The following is a 20,555-nucleotide window of genomic DNA, read 5'->3' on the forward strand; positions in this document are numbered from 1 at the left end:
GACTAAGAAAAAGTGGGAATAAAGAAAAGGTATATATATTTTTTCATTTTGCCGCTTTGAGCTTGTCTACAAACACCTGGTGGTTGCCTCGTTAGCGCAGTAGGAAGCGTGTCAGTCTCATAATCTGAAGGTCGTGAGTTCGATCCTCACACGAGGCACTGTTCAGTGAGTTTTTGTCTTCCTCCATTCATGCAGGAAATCGGGTTTTTCTGCCGAAACGTTTTTAATATATGAGGAAAGTGTTGTTGATTTCCTTGTCATTTTTGAGTGAGTAGAAGAGATGGGAATGATTTGAGCTTTAAATCCAAAATAGGATCTTGCCTAAAAAGAAACAATATTAAAGAAAAGTCCCAATCAGATTGGGTGAAATAGTCTGATGGTTTCTTATTTATTGGCGAAACTAGTTCAATAAAAAAAGGAAAATTAGCCAAACTGACAGGATAAAGGGGTTGTTGACTTGGAGTGAGAAGGGAGCAATAGGAATTATTTGAGTTTTCAAGCTCAAATAGGATCTGGTGAAAAGAGGAGGAATGGGTAAACAAAGATAAGTTAGAATTTATGGCCACAAAGAGCGCTTTTATCCTATAACGCTCAACCTTTGAAAGTGCAAGACTAGAAAAAGGTTTTTCCCATACCGGGAGTCGAACCCAGGCCACTTGGGTGAAAACCAGAAATCCTAACCGCTAAACCATATGGGAGCTGTTATTAAGTATAATGAGTCATGGACTAAGAAAAAGTGGGAATAAAGAAAATGTATATATATTTTTTCATTTTGCCGCTTTGAGCTTGTCTACAAACATCTGGTGGTTGCCTCGTTAGCGCAGTAGGAAGCGTGTCAGTCTAATAATCTGAAGGTCATGAGTTTGATCCTCACACGAGGCACTGTTCAGTGAGTTTTTGTCTTCCTCCATTCATGCAGGAAATCGGGTTTTTCTGCCGAAACGTTTTTAATATATGAGGAAAGTGTTGTTGATTTCCTTGTCATTTTTGAGTGAGTAGAAGAGATGGGAATGATTTGAGCTTTAAATCCAAAATAGGATCTTGCCTAAAAAGAAACAATATTAAAGCAAAGTCCCAATCAGATTGGGTGAAATAGTCTGATGGTTTCTTATTTATTGGCGAAACTAGTTCATTAAAAAAAGGAAAATTAGCCAAACTGACAGGATAAAGGGGTTGTTGACTTGGAGTGAGAAGGGAACAATAAGAATTATTTGAGTTTTCAAGCTCAAATAGGATCTGGTGAAAAGAGGAGGAATGTGTAAACAAAGATAAGTTAGAATTTATGGCCACAAAGAGCGCTTTTATCCTATAACGCTCAACCTTTGAAAGTGCAAGACTAGAAAAATGTATTTTCCCATACCGGGAGTCGAACCCGGGCCACTTGGGTGAAAACCAGAAATCCTAACCGCTAGACCATATGGGAACTGTTATTAAGTATAATGAGTCATGGACTAAGAAAAAGTGGGAATAAAGAAAATGTATATATATTTTTTCATTTTGCCGCTTTGAGCTTGTCTACAAACATCTGGTGGTTGCCTCGTTAGCGCAGTAGGAAGTGTGTCAGTCTAATAATCTGAAGGTCGTGAGTTTGATCCTCACACGAGGCACTGTTCAGTGAGTTTTTGTCTTCCTCCATTCATGCAGGAAATCGGGTTTTTCTGCCGAAACGTTTTTAATATATGAGGAAGATGTTGTTGATTTCCTTGTCATTTTTGAGTGAGTAGAAGAGATGGGAATGATTTGAGCTTTAAATCCAAAATAGGATCTTGCCTAAAAAGAAACAATATTAAAGCAAAGTCCCAATCAGATTGGGTGAAATAGTCTGATGGTTTCTTATTTATTGGCGAAACTAGTTCAATAAAAAAAGGAAAATTAGCCAAACTGACAGGATAAAGGGGTTGTTGACTTGGAGTGAGAAGGGAACAATAGTAATTATTTGAGTTTTCAAGCTCAAATAGGATCTGGTGAAAAGAGGAGGAATGGGTAAACAAAGATAAGTTAGAATTTATGGCCACAAAGAGCACTTTTATCCTATAACGCTCAACCTTTGAAAGTGCAAGACTAGTAAAAGGTTTTTTCCCATACCGGGAGTCGAACCCAGGCCACCTGGGTGAAAACCAAAAATCCTAACCGCTAGACCATATGGGAGCTGTTATTAAGTATAATGAGTCATGGACTAAGAAAAAGTGGGAATAAAGAAAATGTATATATATTTTTTCATTTTGCCGCTTTGAGCTTGTCTACAAACATCTGGTGGTTGCCTCGTTAGCGCAGTAGGAAGTGTGTCAGTCTAATAATCTGAAGGTCGTGAGTTTGATCCTCACATGAGGCACTGTTCAGTGAGTTTTTGTCTTCCTCCATTCATGCAGGAAATCGGGTTTTTCTGCCGAAACGTTTTTAATATATGAGGAAAGTGTTGTTGATTTCCTTGTCATTTTTGAGTGAGTAGAAGAGATGGGAATGATTTGAGCTTTAAATCCAAAATAGGATCTTGCCTAAAAAGAAACAATATTAAAGCAAAGTCTCAATCAAATTGGGTGAAATAGTCTGATGGGTTCTTATTTATTGGCGAAACTAGTTCATTAAAAAAAGGAAAATTAGCCAAACTGACAGGATAAAGGGGTTGTTGACTTGGAGTGAGAAGGGAACAATAGGAATTATTTGAGTTTTCAAGCTCAAATAGGATCTGGTGAAAAGAGGAGGAATGGGTAAACAAAGATAAGTTAGAATTTATGGCCACAAAGAGCACTTTTGAACACTCAACCTTTGAAAGTGCAAGACTAGTGAAAGGTTCTTTCCCATACCAGGAGACAAACCCAGGCCACCTGGGTGAAAACCAGGAATCCTAACCGCTAGACCATATGGGAGCAGTTATTAAGTATAATGAGTCATGGACTAAGAAAAAGTGGGAATAAAGAAAATGTATATATATTTTTTCATTTTGCCGCTTTGAGCTTGTCTACAAACATCTGGTAGTTGTCTCGTTAGCGCAGTAGGAAGCGTGTCAGTCTAATAATCTGAAGCTCGTGAGTACGATCCTCACACGAGGCACTGTTCAGTGAGTTTTTGTCTTCCTCCATTCATGCAGGAAATCGGGTTTTTCTGCCGAAACGTTTTTAATATATGAGGAAAGTGTTGTTGATTTCCTTGTCATTTTTGAGTGAGTAGAAGAGATGGGAATGATTTGAGATTTAAATCCAAAATAGGATCTTGCCTAAAAAGAAACAATATTAAAGCAAAGTCCCAATCAGATTGGGTGAAATAGTCTGATGGTTTCTTATTTATTGGCGAAACTAGTTCATTAAAAAAAGGAAAATGAGCCAAACTGACAGGATAAAGGGGTTGTTGACTTGGAGTGAGAAGGGAACAATAGGAATTATTTGAGTTTTCAAGCTCAAATATAATCTGGTGAAAAGAGGAGGAATGGGTAAACAAAGATAAGTTAGAATTTATGGCCACAAAGAGCACTTTTATCCTATAACGCTCAACCTTTGAAAGTGCAAGACTAGTAAAAGCTTTTTCCCATACCGGGAGTCGAACCTGGGCCACCTGCGTGAAAACCAGGAATCCTAACCGCTAGACCATATGGGAGCAGTTATTAAGTATAATGAGTCATGGACTAAGAAAAAGTGGGACTAAAGATAATATATATATTTTTTTTCATTTTGCCGCTTTGAGCTTGTCTACAAACATCTGATGGTTGCCTCGTTAGCGCAGTAGGAAGCGTGTCAGTCTCATAATCTGAAGGTCGTGAGTTCGATCCTCACACGAGGCACTGTTCAGTGAGTTTTTGTCTTCCTCCATTCATGCACGAAATCGGGTTTTTCTGCCGAAACGTTTTTAATATATGAGGAAAGTGTTGTTGATTTCCTTGTCATTTTTGAGTGAGTAGAAGAGATGGGAATGATTTGAGATTTAAATCCAAAATAGGATCTTGCCTAAAAAGAAACAATATTAAAGCAAAGTCCCAATCAGATTGGGTGAAATAGTCTGATGGTTTCTTATTTATTGGCGAAACTAGTTCATTAAAAAAAGGAAAATGAGCCAAACTGACAGGATAAAGGGGTTGTTGACTTGGAGTGAGAAGGGAACAATAGGAATTATTTGAGTTTTCAAGCTCAAATATAATCTGGTGAAAAGAGGAGGAATGGGTAAACAAAGATAAGTTAGAATTTATGGCCACAAAGAGCACTTTTATCCTATAACGCTCAACCTTTGAAAGTGCAAGACTAGTAAAAGCTTTTTCCCATACCGGGAGTCGAACCTGGGCCACCTGCGTGAAAACCAGGAATCCTAACCGCTAGACCATATGGGAGCAGCTATTAAGTATAATGAGTCATGGACTAAGAAAAAGTGGGACTAAAGATAATATATATATTTTTTTTCATTTTGCCGCTTTGAGCTTGTCTACAAACATCTGATGGTTGCCTCGTTAGCGCAGTAGGAAGCGTGTCAGTCTCATAATCTGAAGGTCGTGAGTTCGATCCTCACACGAGGCACTGTTCAGTGAGTTTTTGTCTTCCTCCATTCATGCAGGAAATCGGGTTTTTCTGCCGAAACGTTTTTAATATATGAGGAAAGTGTTGTTGATTTCCTTGTCATTTTTGAGTGAGTAGAAGAGATGGGAATGATTTGAGCTTTAAATCCAAAATAGGATCTTGCCTAAAAAGAAACAATATTAAAGCAAAGTCTCAATCAAATTGGGTGAAATAGTCTGATGGGTTCTTATTTATTGGCGAAACTAGTTCATTAAAAAAAGGAAAATTAGCCAAACTGACAGGATAAAGGGGTTGTTGACTTGGAGTGAGAAGGGAACAATAGGAATTATTTGAGTTTTCAAGCTCAAATAGGATCTGGTGAAAAGAGGAGGAATGGGTAAACAAAGATAAGTTAGAATTTATGGCCACAAAGAGCACTTTTGAACACTCAACCTTTGAAAGTGCAAGACTAGTGAAAGGTTCTTTCCCATACCAGGAGACAAACCCAGGCCACCTGGGTGAAAACCAGGAATCCTAACCGCTAGACCATATGGGAGCAGTTATTAAGTATAATGAGTCATGGACTAAGAAAAAGTGGGAATAAAGAAAATGTATATATATTTTTTCATTTTGCCGCTTTGAGCTTGTCTACAAACATCTGGTAGTTGTCTCGTTAGCGCAGTAGGAAGCGTGTCAGTCTAATAATCTGAAGCTCGTGAGTACGATCCTCACACGAGGCACTGTTCAGTGAGTTTTTGTCTTCCTCCATTCATGCAGGAAATCGGGTTTTTCTGCCGAAACGTTTTTAATATATGAGGAAAGTGTTGTTGATTTCCTTGTCATTTTTGAGTGAGTAGAAGAGATGGGAATGATTTGAGATTTAAATCCAAAATAGGATCTTGCCTAAAAAGAAACAATATTAAAGCAAAGTCCCAATCAGATTGGGTGAAATAGTCTGATGGTTTCTTATTTATTGGTGAAACTAGTTCATTAAAAAAAGGAAAATGAGCCAAACTGACAGGATAAAGGGGTTGTTGACTTGGAGTGAGAAGGGAACAATAGGAATTATTTGAGTTTTCAAGCTCAAATATAATCTGGTGAAAAGAGGAGGAATGGGTAAACAAAGATAAGTTAGAATTTATGGCCACAAAGAGCACTTTTATCCTATAACGCTCAACCTTTGAAAGTGCAAGACTAGTAAAAGCTTTTTCCCATACCGGGAGTCGAACCTGGGCCACCTGCGTGAAAACCAGGAATCCTAACCGCTAGACCATATGGGAGCAGTTATTAAGTATAATGAGTCATGGACTAAGAAAAAGTGGGACTAAAGATAATATATATATTTTTTTTCATTTTGCCGCTTTGAGCTTGTCTACAAACATCTGATGGTTGCCTCGTTAGCGCAGTAGGAAGCGTGTCAGTCTCATAATCTGAAGGTCGTGAGTTCGATCCTCACACGAGGCACTGTTCAGTGAGTTTTTGTCTTCCTCCATTCATGAAGGAAATCGGGTTTTTCTGCCGAAACGTTTTTAATATATGAGGAAAGTGTTGTTGATTTCCTTGTCATTTTTGAGTGAGTAGAAGAGATGGGAATGATTTGAGATTTAAATCCAAAATAGGATCTTGCCTAAAAAGAAACAATATTAAAGCAAAGTCCCAATCAGATTGGGTGAAATAGTCTGATGGTTTCTTATTTATTGGCGAAACTAGTTCATTAAAAAAAGGAAAATGAGCCAAACTGACAGGATAAAGGGGTTGTTGACTTGGAGTGAGAAGGGAACAATAGGAATTATTTGAGTTTTCAAGCTCAAATATAATCTGGTGAAAAGAGGAGGAATGGGTAAACAAAGATAAGTTAGAATTTATGGCCACAAAGAGCACTTTTATCCTATAACGCTCAACCTTTGAAAGTGCAAGACTAGTAAAAGGTTTTTTCCCATACAGGGCCACCAGGGTGAAAACCAGGAATCCTAACCGCTAGACCATATGGGAGCAGTTATTAAGTATAATGAGTCATGGACTAAGAAAAAGTGGGACTAAAGATAATATATATATTTTTTTTCATTTTGCCGCTTTGAGCTTGTCTACAAACATCTGGTGGTTGCCTCGTTAGCGCAGTAGGAAGCGTGTCAGTCTCATAATCTGAAGGTCGTGAGTTCGATCCTCACACGAGGCACTGTTCAGTGAGTTTTTGTCTTCCTCCATTCATGAAGGAAATCGGGTTTTTCTGCCGAAACGTTTTTAATATATGAGGAAAGTGTTGTTGATTTCCTTGTCATTTTTGAGTGAGTAGAAGAGATGGGAATGATTTGAGATTTAAATCCAAAATAGGATCTTGCCTAAAAAGAAACAATATTAAAGCAAAGTCCCAATCAGATTGGGTGAAATAGTCTGATGGTTTCTTATTTATTGACGAAACTAGTTCATTAAAAAAAGGAAAATGAGCCAAACTGACAGGATAAAGGGGTTGTTGACTTGGAGTGAGAAGGGAACAATAGGAATTATTTGAGTTTTCAAGCTCAAATATAATCTGGTGAAAAGAGGAGGAATGGGTAAACAAAGATAAGTTAGAATTTATGGCCACAAAGAGCACTTGTATCCTATAACGCTCAACCTTTGAAAGTGCAAGACTAGTAAAAGGTTTTTTCCCATACCGGGCCACCTGGGTGAAAACCAGGAATCCTAACCGCTAGACCATATGGGAGCAGTTATTAAGTATAATGAGTCATGGACTAAGAAAAAGTGGGACTAAAGATAATATATATTTTTTTTTTATTTTGCCGCTTTGAGCTTGTCTACAAACATCTGGTGGTTGCCTCGTTAGCGCAGTAGGAAGCGTGTCAGTCTCATAATCTGAAGGTCGTGAGTTCGATCCTCACACGAGGCACTGTTCAGTGAGTTTTTGTCTTCCTCCATTCATGCAGGAAATCTGGTTTTTCTGCCGAAACGTTTTTAATATATGAGGAAAGTGTTGTTGATTTCCTTGTCATTTTTGAGTGAGTAGAAGAGATGGGAAAGATTTGAGATTTAAATCCAAAATAGGATCTTGCCTAAAAAGAAACAATATTAAAGCAAAGTCCCAATCAGATTGGGTGAAATAGTCTGATGGTTTCTTATTTATTGGCGAAACTAGTTCATTAAAAAAAGGAAAATGAGTCAAACTGACAGGATAAAGGGGTTGTTGACTTGGAGTGAGAAGGGAACAATAGGAATTATTTGAGTTTTCAAGCTCAAATATAATCTGGTGAAAAGAGGAGGAATGGGTAAACAAAGATAAGTTAGAATTTATGGCCACAAAGAGCACTTTTGTCCTATAACACTCAACCTTTGAAAGTGCAAGACTAGTAAAAGGTTTTTTCCCATACCGGGAGTCGAACCCTGGCGACCTGGGTGAAAACCAGGAATCCTAACCGCTAGACCATATGGGAGCAGTTATTAAGTATAATGAGTCATGGACTAAGAAAAAGTGGGACTAAAGATAATATATATATTTTTTTTCATTTTGCCGCTTTGAGCTTGTCTACAAACATATGGTGGTTGCCTCGTTATCGCAGTAGGAAGCGTGTCAGTCTCATAATCTGAAGGTCGTGAGTTTGATCCTCACACGAGGCACTGTTCAGTGAGTTTTTGTCTTCCTCCATTCATGCACGAAATCGGGTTTTTCTGCCGAAACGTTTTTAATATATGAGGAAAGTGTTGTTGATTTCCTTGTCATTTTTGAGTGAGTAGAAGAGATGGGAATGATTTGAGATTTAAATCCAAAATAGGATCTTGCCTAAAAAGAAACAATATTAAAGCAAAGTCCCAATCAGATTGGGTGAAATAATCTGATGGTTTCTTATTTATTGGCGAAACTAGTTCATTAAAAAAAGGAAAATGAGCCAAACTGACAGGATAAAGGGGTTGTTGACTTGGAGTGAGAAGGGAACAATAGGAATTATTTGAGTTTTCAAGCTCAAATATAATCTGGTGAAAAGAGGAGGATTGGGTAAACAAAGATAAGTTAGAATTTATGGCCACAAAGAGCACTTGTATCCTATAACGCTCAACCTTTGAAAGTGAAAGACTAGTAAAAGGTTTTTTCCCATACCGGGCCACCTGGGTGAAAACCAGGAATCCTAACCGCTAGACCATATGGGAGCAGGTATTAAGTATAATGAGTCATGGACTAAGAAAAAGTGGGACTAAAGATAATATATATTTTTTTTTTTTATTTTGCCGCTTTGAGCTTGTCTACAAACATCTGGTGGTTGCCTCGTTAGCGCAGTAGGAAGCGTGTCAGTCTCATAATCTGAAGGTCGTGAGTTCGATCCTCACACGAGGCACTGTTCAGTGAGTTTTTGTCTTCCTCCATTCATGAAGGAAATCGGGTTTTTCTGCCGAAACGTTTTTAATATATGAGGAAAGTGTTGTTGATTTCCTTGTCATTTTTGAGTGAGTAGAAGAGATGGGAATGATTTGAGATTTAAATCCAAAATAGGATCTTGCCTAAAAAGAAACAATATTAAAGCAAAGTCCCAATCAGATTGGGTGAAATAGTCTGATGGTTTCTTATTTATTGGCGAAACTAGTTCATTAAAAAAAGGAAAATGAGCCAAACTGACAGGATAAAGGGGTTGTTGACTTGGAGTGAGAAGGGAACAATAGGAATTATTTGAGTTTTCAAGCTATAATATAATCTGGTGAAAAGAGGAGGAATGGGTAAACAAAGATAAGTTAGAATTTATGGCCACAAAGAGCACTTTTATCCTATAACGCTCAACCTTTGAAAGTGCAAGACTAGTAAAAGGTTTTTTCCCATACCGGGAGTCGAACCCAGGCCACCTGGGTAAAAACCAGGAATCCTAACCGCTAGCCCATATGGGAAAAGTTATTAAATATAATGAGTCATGGACTAAGAAAAAGTGGGACTAAAGATAATATATATATTTTTTTTCATTTTGCCGCTTTGAGCTTGTCTACAAACATCTGGTGGTTGCCTCGTTAGCGCAGGAGGAAGCGTGTCAGTCTCATAATCTGAAGGTCGTGAGTTCGATCCTCACACGAGGCACTGTTCAGTGAGTTTTTGTCTTCCTCCATTCATGCACGAAATCGGGTTTTTCTGCCGAAACGTTTTTAATATATGAGGAAAGTGTTGTTGATTTCCTTGTCATTTTTGAGTGAGTAGAAGAGATGGGAATGATTTGAGATTTAAATCCAAAATAGGATCTTGCCTAAAAAGAAACAATATTAAAGCAAAGTCCCAATCAGATTGGGTGAAATAGTCTGATGGTTTCTTATTTATTGGCGAAACTAGTTCATTAAAAAAAGGAAAATGAGCCAAACTGACAGGATAAAGGGGTTGTTGACTTGGAGTGAGAAGGGAACAATAGGAATTATTTGAGTTTTCAAGCTCAAATATAATCTGGTGAAAAGAGGAGGAATGGGTAAACAAAGATAAGTTAGAATTTATGGCCACAAAGAGCACTTTTATCCTATAACGCTCAACCTTTGAAAGTGCAAGACTAGTAAAAGGTTTTTTCCCATACCGGGCCACCTGGGTGAAAACCAGGAATACTAACCGCTAGACCATATGGGAGCAGTTATTAAGTATAATGAGTCATGGACTAAAAAAAAGTGGGACTAAAGATAATATATATATATTTTTTTTATTTTGCCGCTTTGAGCTTGTCTACAAACATCTGGTGGTTGCCTCGTTAGCGCAGTAGGAAGCGTGTCAGTCTCATAATCTGAAGGTCGTGAGTTCGATCCTCACACGAGGCACTGTTCAGTGAGTTTTTGTCTTCCTCCATTCATGAAGGAAATCGGGTTTTTCTGCCGAAACGTTTTTAATATATGAGGAAAGTGTTGTTGATTTCCTTGTCATTTTTGAGTGAGTAGAAGAGATGGGAATGATTTGAGATTTAAATCCAAAATAGGATCTTGCCTAAAAAGAAACAATATTAAAGCAAAGTCCCAATCAGATTGGGTGAAATAGTCTGATGGTTTCTTATTTATTGGCGAAACTAGTTCATTAAAAAAAGGAAAATGAGCCAAACTGACAGGATAAAGGGGTTGTTGACTTGGAGTGAGAAGGGAACAATAGGAATTATTTGAGTTTTCAAGCTCAAATATAATCTGGTGAAAAGAGGAGGAATGGGTAAACAAAGATAAATTAGAATTTATGGCCACAAAGAGCACTTTTATCCTATAACGCTCAACCTTTGAAAGTGCAAGAGTAGTAAAAGGTTTTTTCCCATACAGGGCCACCTGGGTGAAAACCAGGAATCCTAACCGCTAGACCATATGGGAGCAGTTATTAAGTATAATGAGTCATGGACTAAGAAAAAGTGGGACTAAAGTTAATATATATATTTTTTTTCATTTTGCCGCTTTGAGCTTGTCTACAAACATCTGGTGGTTGCCTCGTTAGCGCAGTAGGAAGCGTATCAGTCTCATAATCTGAAGGTCGTGAGTTCGATCCTCACACGAGGCACTGTTCAGTGAGTTTTTGTCTTCCTCCATTCATGCACGAAATCGGGTTTTTCTGCCGAAACGTTTTTAATATATGAGGAAAGTGTTGTTGATTTCCTTGTCATTTTTGAGTGAGTAGAAGAGATGGGAATGATTTGAGATTTAAATCCAAAATAGGATCTTGCCTAAAAAGAAACAATATTAAAGCAAAGTCCCAATCAGATTGGGTGAAATAGTCTGATGGTTTCTTATTTATTGGCGAAACTAGTTCATTAAAAAAAGGAAAATGAGCCAAACTGACAGGATAAAGGGGTTGTTGACTTGGAGTGAGAAGGGAACAATAGGAATTATTTGAGTTTTCAAGCTCAAATATAATCTGGTGAAAAGAGGAGGAATGGGTAAACAAAGATAAGTTAGAATTTATGGCCACAAAGAGCACTTTTATCCTATAACGCTCAACCTTTGAAAGTGCAAGACTAGTAAAAGGTTTTTTCCCATACAGGGCCACCTGGGTGAAAACCAGGAATCCTAACCGCTAGACCATATGGGAGCAGTTATTAAGTATAATGAGTCATGGACTAAGAAAAAGTGGGACTAAAGATAATATATATATTTTTTTTCATTTTGCCGCTTTGAGCTTGTCTACAAACATCTGGTGGTTGCCTCGTTAGCGCAGTAGGAAGCGTATCAGTCTCATAATCTGAAGGTCGTGAGTTTGATCCTCACACGAGGCACTGTTCAGTGAGTTTTTGTCTTCCTCCATTCATGCACGAAATCGGGTTTTTCTGCCGAAACGTTTTTAATATATGAGGAAAGTGTTGTTGATTTCCTTGTCATTTTTGAGTGAGTAGAAGAGATGGGAATGATTTGAGATTTAAATCCAAAATAGGATCTTGCCTAAAAAGAAACAATATTAAAGCAAAGTCCCAATCAGATTGGGTGAAATAGTCTGATGGTTTCTTATTTATTGGCGAAACTAGTTCATTAAAAAAGGAAAATGAGCCAAACTGACAGGATAAAGGGGTTGTTGACTTGGAGTGAGAAGGGAACAATAGGAATTATTTGAGTTTTCAAGCTCAAATATAATCTGGTGAAAAGAGGAGGAATGGGTAAACAAAGATAAGTTAGAATTTATGGCCACAAAGAGCACTTTTATCCTATAACGCTCAACCTTTGAAAGTGCAAGACTAGTAAAAGGTTTTTTCCCATACAGGGCCACCTGGGTGAAAACCAGGAATCCTAACCGCTAGACCATATGGGAGCAGTTATTAAGTATAATGAGTCATGGACTAAGAAAAAGTGGGACTAAAGATAATATATATATTTTTTTTCATTTTGCCGCTTTGAGCTTGTCTACAAACATCTGGTGGTTGCCTCGTTAGCGCAGTAGGAAGCGTATCAGTCTCATAATCTGAAGGTCGTGAGTTCGATCCTCACACGAGGCACTGTTCAGTGAGTTTTTGTCTTCCTCCATTCATGCACGAAATCGGGTTTTTCTGCCGAAACGTTTTTAATATATGAGGAAAGTGTTGTTGATTTCCTTGTCATTTTTGAGTGAGTAGAAGAGATGGGAATGATTTGAGATTTAAATCCAAAATAGGATCTTGCCTAAAAAGAAACAATATTAAAGCAAAGTCCCAATCAGATTGGGTGAAATAGTCTGATGGTTTCTTATTTATTGGCGAAACTAGTTCATTAAAAAAAGGAAAATGAGCCAAACTGACAGGATAAAGGGGTTGTTGACTTGGAGTGAGAAGGGAACAATAGGAATTATTTGAGTTTTCAAGCTCAAATATAATCTGGTGAAAAGAGGAGGAATGGGTAAACAAAGATAAGTTAGAATTTATGGCCACAAAGAGCACTTTTATCCTATAACGCTCAACCTTTGAAAGTGCAAGACTAGTAAAAGGTATTTTCCCATACCGGGAGTTGAACCCGGGCCACCTGGGTGAAAACCAGGAATCCTAACCGCTAGACCATATGGGAGCAGTTATTAAGTATAATGAGTCATGGACTAAGAAAAAGTGGGACTAAAGATAATATATATATTTTTTTTCATTTTGCCGCTTTGAGCTTGTCTACAAACATCTGGTGGTTTCCTCGTTAGCGCAGTAGGAAGCGTGTCAGTCTCATAATCTGAAGGTCGTGAGTTCGATCCTCACACGAGGCACTGTTCAGTGAGTTTTTGTCTTCCTCCATTCATGAAGGAAATCGGGTTTTTCTGCCGAAACGTTTTTAATATATGAGGAAAGTGTTGTTGATTTCCTTGTCATTTTTGAGTGAGTAGAAGAGATGGGAATGATTTGAGATTTAAATCCAAAATAGGATCTTGCCTAAAAAGAAACAATATTAAAGCAAAGTCCCAATCAGATTGGGTGAAATAGTCTGATGGTTTCTTATTTATTGGCGAAACTAGTTCATTAAAAAAAGGAAAATGAGCCAAACTGACAGGATAAAGGGGTTGTTGACTTGGAGTGAGAAGGGAACAATAGGAATTATTTGAGTTTTCAAGCTCAAATATAATCTGGTGAAAAGAGGAGGAATGGGTAAACAAAGATAAGTTAGAATTTATGGCCACAAAGAGCACTTTTATCCTATAACGCTCAACCTTTGAAAGTGCAAGACTAGTAAAAGGTTTTTTCCCATACAGGGCCACCTGGGTGAAAACCAGGAATCCTAACCGCTAGACCATATGGGAGCAGTTATTAAGTATAATGAGTCATGGACTAAGAAAAAGTGGGACTAAAGATAATATATATATTTTTTTTCATTTTGCCGCTTTGAGCTTGTCTACAAACATCTGGTGGTTGCCTCGTTAGCGCAGTAGGAAGCGTATCAGTCTCATAATCTGAAGGTCGTGAGTTCGATCCTCACACGAGGCACTGTTCAGTGAGTTTTTGTCTTCCTCCATTCATGCACGAAATCGGGTTTTTCTGCCGAAACGTTTTTAATATATGAGGAAAGTGTTGTTGATTTCCTTGTCATTTTTGAGTGAGTAGAAGAGATGGGAATGATTTGAGGTTTAAATCCAAAATAGGATCTTGCCTAAAAAGAAACAATATTAAAGCAAAGTCCCAATCAGATTGGGTGAAATAGTCTGATGGTTTCTTATTTATTGGCGAAACTAGTTCATTAAAAAAAGGAAAATGAGCCAAACTGACAGGATAAAGGGGTTGTTGACTTGGAGTGAGAAGGGAACAATAGGAATTATTTGAGTTTTCAAGCTCAAATATAATCTGGTGAAAAGAGGAGGAATGGGTAAACAAAGATAAGTTAGAATTTATGGCCACAAAGAGCACTTTTATCCTATAACGCTCAACCTTTGAAAGTGCAAGACTAGTAAAAGGTTTTTTCCCATACCGGGAGTTGAACCCGGGCCACCTGGGTGAAAACCAGGAATCCTAACCGCTAGACCATATGGGAGCAGTTATTAAGTATAATGAGTCATGGACTAAGAAAAAGTGGGACTAAAGATAATATATATATTTTTTTTCATTTTGCCGCTTTGAGCTTGTCTACAAACATCTGGTGGTTTCCTCGTTAGCGCAGTAGGAAGCGTGTCAGTCTCATAATCTGAAGGTCGTGAGTTCGATACTCACACGAGGCACTGTTCAGTGAGTTTTTGTCTTCCTCCATTCATGCAGGAAATCGGGTTTTTCTGCCGAAACGTTTTTAATATATGAGGAAAGTGTTGTTGATTTCCTTGTCATTTTTGAGTGAGTAGAAGAGATGGGAATGATTTGAGATTTAAATCCAAAATAGGATCTTGCCTAAAAAGAAACAATATTAAAGCAAAGTCCCAATCAGATTGGGTGAAATAGTCTGATGGTTTCTTATTTATTGGCGAAACTAGTTCATTAAAAAAAGGAAAATGAGCCAAACTGACAGGATAAAGGGGTTGTTGACTTGGAGTGAGAAGGGAACAATAGGAATTATTTGAGTTTTCAAGCTCAAATATAATCTGGTGAAAAGAGGAGGAATGGGTAAACAAAGATAAGTTATAATTTATGGCCACAAAGAGCACTTTTATCCTATAACGCTCAACCTTTGAAAGTGCAAGACTAGTAAAAGGTTTTTTCCCATACAGGGCCACCTGGGTGAAAACCAGGAATCCTAACCGCTAGACCATATGGGAGCAGTTATTAAGTATAATGAGTCAAGGACTAAGAAAAAGTGGGACTAAAGATAATATATATATTTTATTTCATTTTGCCGCTTTGAGCTTGTCTACAAACATCTGGTGGTTGCCTCGTTAGCGCAGTAGGAAGCGTGTCAGTCTAATAATCTGAAGTTCGTGAGTTCGATCCTCACACGAGGCACTGTTCAGTGAGTTTTTGTCTTCCTCCATTCATGAAGGAAATCGGGTTTTTCTGCCGAAACGTTTTTAATATATGAGGAAAGTGTTGTTGATTTCCTTGTCATTTTTGAGTGAGTAGAAGAGATGGGAATGATTTGAGATTTAAATCCAAAATAGGATCTTGCCTAAAAAGAAACAATATTAAAGCAAAGTCCCAATCAGATTGGGTGAAATAGTCTGATGGTTTCTTATTTATTGGCAAAACTAGTTCATTAAAAAAAGGAAAATGAGCCAAACTGACAGGATAAAGGGGTTGTTGACTTGGAGTGAGAAGGGAACAATAGGAATTATTTGAGTTTTCAAGCTATAATATAATCTGTTGAAAAGAGGATGAATGGGTAAACAAAGATAAGTTAGAATTTATGGCCACAAAGAGCACTTTTATCCTATAACGCTCAACCTTTGAAAGTGCAAGACTAGTAAAAGGTTTTTTCCCATACCGGGCCACCTGGGTGAAAACCAGGAATCCTAACCGCTAGACCATATGGGAGCAGTTATTAAGTATAATGAGTCATGGACTAAGAAAAAGTGGGACTAAAGATAATATATATATTTTTTTTCATTTTGCCGCTTTGAGCTTGCCTGCAAACATCTGGTGGTTGCCTCGTTAGCGCAGTAGGAAGCGTGGCAGTCTCATAATCTGAAGGTCATGAGTTTGATTCTCACACGACGCACTGTTCAGTGAGTTTTTGTCTTCCTCCATTCATGTACGAAATCGGGTTTTTCTGCCGAAACATTTTTAATATATGAGGAAAGTGTTGTTGATTTCCTTGTCATTTTTGAGTGAGTAGAAGAGATGGGAATGATTTGAGATTTAAATCCAAAATAGGATCTTGCCTAAAAAGAAACAATATTAAAGCAAAGTCCCAATAAGATTGGGTGAAATAGTCTGATGGTTTCTTATTTATTGGCGAAACTAGTTCATTAAAAAAAGGAAAATGAGCCAAACTGACAGGATAAAGGGGTTGTTGACTTGGAGTGAGAAGGGAACAATAGGAATTATTTGAGTTTTCAAGCTCAAATATAATCTGGTGAAAAGAGGAGGAATGGGTAAACAAAGATAAGTTATAATTTATGGCCACAAAGAGCACTTTTATCCTATAACGCTCAACCTTTGAAAGTGCAAGACTAGTAAAAGGTTTTTTCCCATACAGGGCCACCTGGGTGAAAACCAGGAATCCTAACCGCTAGACCATATGGGAGCAGTTATTAAGTATAATGAGTCAAGGACTAAGAAAAAGTGGGACTAAAGATAATATATATATTTTATTTCATTTTGCCGCTTTGAGCTTGTCTACAAACATCTGGTGGTTGCCTCGTTAGCGCAGTAGGAAGCGTGTCAGTCTAATAATCTGAAGTTCGTGAGTTCGATCCTCACACGAGGCACTGTTCAGTGAGTTTTTGTCTTCCTCCATTCATGAAGGAAATCGGGTTTTTCTGCCGAAACGTTTTTAATATATGAGGAAAGTGTTGTTGATTTCCTTGTCATTTTTGAGTGAGTAGAAGAGATGGGAATGATTTGAGATTTAAATCCAAAATAGGATCTTGCCTAAAAAGAAACAATATTAAAGCAAAGTCCCAATCAGATTGGGTGAAATAGTCTGATGGTTTCTTATTTATTGGCAAAACTAGTTCATTAAAAAAAGGAAAATGAGCCAAACTGACAGGATAAAGGGGTTGTTGACTTGGAGTGAGAAGGGAACAATAGGAATTATTTGAGTTTTCAAGCTATAATATAATCTGTTGAAAAGAGGATGAATGGGTAAACAAAGATAAGTTAGAATTTATGGCCACAAAGAGCACTTTTATCCTATAACGCTCAACCTTTGAAAGTGCAAGACTAGTAAAAGGTTTTTTCCCATACCGGGCCACCTGGGTGAAAACCAGGAATCCTAACCGCTAGACCATATGGGAGCAGTTATTAAGTATAATGAGTCATGGACTAAGAAAAAGTGGGACTAAAGATAATATATATATTTTTTTTCATTTTGCCGCTTTGAGCTTGCCTGCAAACATCTGGTGGTTGCCTCGTTAGCGCAGTAGGAAGCGTGGCAGTCTCATAATCTGAAGGTCATGAGTTTGATTCTCACACGACGCACTGTTCAGTGAGTTTTTGTCTTCCTCCATTCATGTACGAAATCGGGTTTTTCTGCCGAAACATTTTTAATATATGAGGAAAGTGTTGTTGATTTCCTTGTCATTTTTGAGTGAGTAGAAGAGATGGGAATGATTTGAGATTTAAATCCAAAATAGGATCTTGCCTAAAAAGAAACAATATTAAAGCAAAGTCCCAATCAGATTGGGTGAAATAGTCTGATGGTTTCTTATTTATTGGCGAAACTAGTTCATTAAAAAAAGGAAAATGAGCCAAACTGACAGGATAAAGGGGTTGTTGACTTGGAGTGAGAAGGGAACAATAGGAATTATTTGAGTTTTCAAGCTCAAATATAATCTGGTGAAAAGAGGAGGAATGGGTAAACAAAGATAAGTTAGAATTTATGGCCACAAAGAGCACTTTTATCCTATAACGCTCAACCTTTGAAAGTGCAAGACTAGTAAAAGGTTTTTCACCATACCGGGAGTCGAACCCAGGCCCTCTGGGTGAAAACCAAGAATCCTAACCGCTAGACCATATGGGAGCAGTTATTAAGTGTAATGAGTCATGGACTAAGAAAAAGTGGGACTAAAGATAATATATATATTTTTTTTCATTTTGCCGCTTTGAGCTTGTCTACAAACATCTGGTGGTTGCCTCGTTAGCGCAGTAGGAACTGTGTCAGTCTCATAATCTGAAGGTCGTGAGTTCGATCCTCACACGAGGCACTGTTCAGTGAGTTTTTGTCTTCCTCCATTCATGCAGGAAATCGGGTTTTTCTGCCGAAACGTTTTTAATATATGAGGAAAGTGTTGTTGATTTCCTTGTCATTTTTGAGTGAGTAGAAGAGATGGGAATGATTTGAGATTTAAATCCAAAATAGGATCTTGCCTAAAAAGAAACAATATTAATGCAAAGTCCCAATCAGATTGGGTGAAATAGTCTGATGGTTTCTTATTTATTGGCGAAACTAGTTCATTAAAAAAAGGAAAATGAGCCAAACTGACAGGATAAAGGGGTTGTTGACTTGGAGTGAGAAGGGAACAATTGGAATTATTTGAGTTTTCAAGCTCAAATATAATCTGGTGAAAAGAGGAGGAATGGGTAAACAAAGATAAGTTAGAATTTATGGCCACAAAGAGCACTTTTATCCTATAACGCTCAACCTTTGAAAGTGCAAGACTAGTAAAAGGTTTTTTCCCAAACCGGGAGTCGAACCCGGGCCACCTGGGTGAAAACCAGGAATCCTAACCGCTAGACCATATGGGAGCAGTTATTAAGTATAATGAGTCATGGACTAAGAAAAAGTGGGAATAAAGAAAATGTATATATATTTTTTTCATTTTGCCGCTTTGAGCTTGTCTACAAACAACTGGTGGTTGCCTCGTTAGCGCAGTAGGAAGTGTGTCAGTCTCATAATCTGAAGGTTGTGAGTTCGATCCTCACACGAGGCACTGTTCAGTGAGTTTTTGTCTTCCTCCATTCATGCAGGAAATCGGGTTTTTCTGCCGAAACGTTTTTAATATATGAGGAAAGTGTTGTTGATTTCCTTGTCATTTTTGAGTGAGTAGAAGAGATGGGAATGATTTGAGCTTTAAATCCAAAATAGGATCTTGCCTAAAAAGAAACAATATTAAAGCAAAGTCCCAATCAGATTGGGTGAAATAGTCTGATGGTTTCTTATTTATTGGCGAAACTAGTTCATTAAAAAAAGGAAAATGAGCCAAACTGACAGGATAAAGGGGTTGTTGACTTGGAGTGAGAAGGGAACAATAGGAATTATTTGAGTTTTCAAGCTCAAATAGGATCTGGTGAAAAGAGGAGGAATGGGTAAACAAAGATAAGTTAGAATTTATGGCCACAAAGAGCACTTTTATCCTATAACGCTCAACCTTTGAAAGTGCAAGACTAGTAAAAGGTTCTTTTATACCGGGAGTCGAACCCAGGCCACCTGGGTGAAAACCAGGAATCCTAACCGCTAGACCATATGGGAGCAGTTATTAAGTATAATGAGTCATGGACTAAGAAAAAGTGGGAATAAAGAAAATGTATATATATTTTTTCATTTTGCCGCTTTGAGCTTGTCTACAAACATCTGGTGGTTGCCTCGTTAGCGCAGTAGGAAGCGTGTCAGTCTCATAATCTGAAGGTCGTGAGTTCGATCCTCACACAAGGCACTGTTCAGTGAGTTTTTGTCTTCCTCCATTCATGCAGGAAATCGGGTTTTTCTGCCGAAACGTTTTTAATATATGAGGAAAGTGTTGTTGATTTCCTTGTCATTTTTGAGTGAGTAGAAGAGATGGGAATGATTTGAGCTTTAAATCCAAAATAGGATCTTGCCTAAAAAGAAACAATATTAAAGCAAAGTCCCAATCAGATTGGGTGAAATAGTCTGATGGTTTCTTATTTATTGGCGAAACTAGTTCAATAAAAAAAGGAAAATTAGCCAAACTGACAGGATAAAGGGGTTGTTGACTTGGAGTGAGAAGGGAACAATAGGAATTATTTGAGTTTTCAAGCTCAAATAGGATCTGGTGAAAAGAGGAGGAATGGGTAAACAAAGATAAGTTAGAATTTATGGCCACAAAGAGCACTTTTGAACGCTCAACCTTTGAAAGTGCAAGACTAGTGAAAGGTTCTTTCCCATACCGGGAGACAAACCCAGGACACCTGGGTGAAAACCAGGAATCCTAACCGCTAGACCATATGGGAGCAGTTATTAAGTATAATGAGTCATGGACTAAGAAAAAGTGGGAATAAAGAAAATGTATATATATTTTTTCATTTTGCCGCTTTGAGCTTGTCTACAAACATCTGGTGGTTGCCTCGTTAGTGCAGTAGGAAGTGTGTCAGTCTCATAATCTGAAGGTTGTGAGTTCGATCCTCACACGAGGCACTGTTCAGTGAGTTTTTGTCTTCCTCCATTCATGCAGGAAATCGGGTTTTTCTGCCGAAACGTTTTTAATATATGAGGAAAGTGTTGTTGATTTCCTTGTCATTTTTGAGTGAGTAGAAGAGATGGGAATGATTTGAGCTTTAAATCCAAAATAGGATCTTGCCTAAAAAGAAACAATATTAAAGCAAAGTCCCAATCAGATTGGGTGAAATAGTCTGATGGTTTCTTATTTATTGGCGAAACTAGTTCATTAAAAAAAGGAAAATTAGCCAAACT

At 37.8% G+C, this 20,555-nt stretch overlaps 16 non-coding genes across 16 annotated transcripts; 11 read left to right on the plus strand and 5 right to left on the minus strand.

Moving 5' to 3' along the window:
- The first annotated feature begins 85 nt into the window (after positions 1-85).
- Positions 86-158, plus strand: TRNAM-CAU (transfer RNA methionine (anticodon CAU)). Its single transcript has one exon. It is a non-coding gene; the product is annotated as a tRNA-Met (tRNA).
- A 1,193-nt stretch (positions 159-1,351) lies between these two features.
- On the minus strand, positions 1,352-1,423 carry TRNAE-UUC (transfer RNA glutamic acid (anticodon UUC)). The gene has a single exon. It is a non-coding gene; the product is annotated as a tRNA-Glu (tRNA).
- Positions 1,424-2,076: 653 nt separating this feature from the next.
- On the minus strand, positions 2,077-2,148 carry TRNAE-UUC (transfer RNA glutamic acid (anticodon UUC)). The gene has a single exon. It is a non-coding gene; the product is annotated as a tRNA-Glu (tRNA).
- Positions 2,149-3,702: 1,554 nt separating this feature from the next.
- TRNAM-CAU (transfer RNA methionine (anticodon CAU)) lies at positions 3,703-3,775 on the plus strand. Its single transcript has one exon. It is a non-coding gene; the product is annotated as a tRNA-Met (tRNA).
- Positions 3,776-4,426: 651 nt separating this feature from the next.
- TRNAM-CAU (transfer RNA methionine (anticodon CAU)) lies at positions 4,427-4,499 on the plus strand. Its single transcript has one exon. It is a non-coding gene; the product is annotated as a tRNA-Met (tRNA).
- A 1,370-nt stretch (positions 4,500-5,869) lies between these two features.
- TRNAM-CAU (transfer RNA methionine (anticodon CAU)) lies at positions 5,870-5,942 on the plus strand. Its single transcript has one exon. It is a non-coding gene; the product is annotated as a tRNA-Met (tRNA).
- A 639-nt stretch (positions 5,943-6,581) lies between these two features.
- TRNAM-CAU (transfer RNA methionine (anticodon CAU)) lies at positions 6,582-6,654 on the plus strand. The gene has a single exon. It is a non-coding gene; the product is annotated as a tRNA-Met (tRNA).
- Positions 6,655-7,292: 638 nt separating this feature from the next.
- TRNAM-CAU (transfer RNA methionine (anticodon CAU)) lies at positions 7,293-7,365 on the plus strand. The gene has a single exon. It is a non-coding gene; the product is annotated as a tRNA-Met (tRNA).
- A 1,365-nt stretch (positions 7,366-8,730) lies between these two features.
- TRNAM-CAU (transfer RNA methionine (anticodon CAU)) lies at positions 8,731-8,803 on the plus strand. Its single transcript has one exon. It is a non-coding gene; the product is annotated as a tRNA-Met (tRNA).
- Positions 8,804-10,168: 1,365 nt separating this feature from the next.
- On the plus strand, positions 10,169-10,241 carry TRNAM-CAU (transfer RNA methionine (anticodon CAU)). The gene has a single exon. It is a non-coding gene; the product is annotated as a tRNA-Met (tRNA).
- A 639-nt stretch (positions 10,242-10,880) lies between these two features.
- Positions 10,881-10,953, plus strand: TRNAM-CAU (transfer RNA methionine (anticodon CAU)). Its single transcript has one exon. It is a non-coding gene; the product is annotated as a tRNA-Met (tRNA).
- Positions 10,954-12,303: 1,350 nt separating this feature from the next.
- Positions 12,304-12,376, plus strand: TRNAM-CAU (transfer RNA methionine (anticodon CAU)). Its single transcript has one exon. It is a non-coding gene; the product is annotated as a tRNA-Met (tRNA).
- A 469-nt stretch (positions 12,377-12,845) lies between these two features.
- TRNAE-UUC (transfer RNA glutamic acid (anticodon UUC)) lies at positions 12,846-12,917 on the minus strand. Its single transcript has one exon. It is a non-coding gene; the product is annotated as a tRNA-Glu (tRNA).
- An 823-nt stretch (positions 12,918-13,740) lies between these two features.
- Positions 13,741-13,813, plus strand: TRNAM-CAU (transfer RNA methionine (anticodon CAU)). Its single transcript has one exon. It is a non-coding gene; the product is annotated as a tRNA-Met (tRNA).
- A 469-nt stretch (positions 13,814-14,282) lies between these two features.
- On the minus strand, positions 14,283-14,354 carry TRNAE-UUC (transfer RNA glutamic acid (anticodon UUC)). The gene has a single exon. It is a non-coding gene; the product is annotated as a tRNA-Glu (tRNA).
- Positions 14,355-18,580: 4,226 nt separating this feature from the next.
- TRNAE-UUC (transfer RNA glutamic acid (anticodon UUC)) lies at positions 18,581-18,652 on the minus strand. The gene has a single exon. It is a non-coding gene; the product is annotated as a tRNA-Glu (tRNA).
- Between the last annotated feature and the right edge of the window lie 1,903 nt (positions 18,653-20,555).

Source organism: Rhinoderma darwinii (assembly GCF_050947455.1).
Source record: "Rhinoderma darwinii isolate aRhiDar2 chromosome 3 unlocalized genomic scaffold, aRhiDar2.hap1 SUPER_3_unloc_14, whole genome shotgun sequence".
Classification (NCBI taxonomy): Eukaryota; Metazoa; Chordata; class Amphibia; order Anura; family Rhinodermatidae; genus Rhinoderma; species Rhinoderma darwinii.